The sequence below is a fragment of the Sorex fumeus genome, unplaced genomic scaffold (genome assembly GCF_029834395.1).
Source record: "Sorex fumeus unplaced genomic scaffold, SorFum_2.1 ptg000032l, whole genome shotgun sequence".
In the NCBI taxonomy this organism is placed as follows: Eukaryota; Metazoa; Chordata; class Mammalia; order Eulipotyphla; family Soricidae; genus Sorex; species Sorex fumeus.
Window position 1 is genome coordinate 2,939,242 of NW_026606089.1, and position 1,759 is coordinate 2,941,000.

Consider the following 1,759-nt stretch of genomic DNA (forward strand, 5'->3'; position numbering starts at 1 on the left):
ACCAAGAGTATCTCGCCCACACGGCAGAGCCTGGCAAGCTCCCAGTGACGTAATCGATATGCCAGACACAGTAACAACAAAGTCTCAAATGGAGACGTTACTGGGCCCACTCGAGCAAATCGATGATCAACGGGAGGGCCTTTACCTTTACCTTTACCTGCTATTGACCAAGAAGATGGTTTTCTTATAGTATTTAATTCCATTGTCTGCAAGTAGTGATATGTGTGGCCTGTCAATCTGTGAATTTTAATAAATTTAAAAACTTATAATGAATTTTATAATAGACTTTATAATAAATTTGTATTTTATGTAGTAAGTGATAATTTATAATTCTACTTTTGTGGGGTATTTGGGCCATAGTATGTGGTGCTTGGGACTTCAGACTCTGTGCTCAAGGGTCATTCCTGGTGGTGCCAGCCATTAATTTTGGTTGACTGTGTGCATGGTAAGTGCTTTAACCCCTATACTAAGTCTGGGGTCCAATCAAATAAACTATCTGCATATATTTTATACATGCATGTCATACTTTTTCTTAGATTTTTTTTATAATTTTAGGTTATATTGATCATCTTTAATTATTTCACATCATACCAATGTCTAAATATTTTCAAAATATAATTATTGAAAAAAAGTCTCACATAAGTCCAAATTTGTACTGTTCATGGGATAACTATATTAAGAAGAAAATAGAACCACAATAAACATATAAGTAAAATGGAGGTACATTTTTTGGAGTCTTTCAATTATGTATTTATATTAGTCTATATATAAGTATGATTTTTAAATAATCAATTTCAGTTACTATAAAATGTTTATTGTGATTTTATAATTGTAATGTTTTACTGCGAAGATAACACTGATGTGAACTCTATATCTCTTTGCCTAATTTTGTAATTGTTTACTTAAGATCAATTCTTAAAAGCTAACTTACTTGTGACGTGATATGTAGCTCAGGACAAAAGAACTTGGCTTGCATGTATGAAACTTTGGTTTCTATTCTTCGCACTACAGAAACAAAAGCAAAATCATTAACTGTGATTGGAAATATGCCTCGGTGGTAAAATATTTGCCTCACATTTCTGAGGTTATGGGTTTGATCCCTGAATTTCCATATACACACACAAAAGCTAACTTACAACAATGTCTCACGCTGGAGACATTACTGGGCCCGCTCTAGAAAATCGATAAACAACGGGAGGACAGTGACAGTGACAGTGACTTAAAGAACTTTAAACTGCTTTAAACTATATATTGCCTAACTATTATACAGATTTAATTCTCAATAAAATAACTTTAAAAGGCCTATTTTCTAGCATCTTTGCTAGGGAAAGATAGCACCTGATATTCCAATATATGTAATTTGGGGGGAATTTTTAATTTCTCATTTTAATTTGTTCTCTTTGTCTACTAGTGAGCTTGAAAATTCCTCTTGTGTGGTACTACATGGAAAATATTATGCTATGGGGAATGAGTCTTAAAGAGAGGGACAGACTTAGAAAGATTGCATTCATCTGGGTAATATAAAGGAACAAAATAAGAGTCTAACACCCAAGAACAGCTGTGATACATAACAGGTTATTCACTCCATGGCTTAGAGGCCAGCTGCACTGTCTAGGGGTAAAGGCAGCGCAGATAGAGAAGGGAGCACCCAATAAAGGGTGCTGGGAAGATCTGCCCAGGATGGGAGATGCCTACTGAACGTAGTCTAAGGACCGAACAGGATTGCCACCCAATGTCTCTTCTGCAGACCACAGCACCC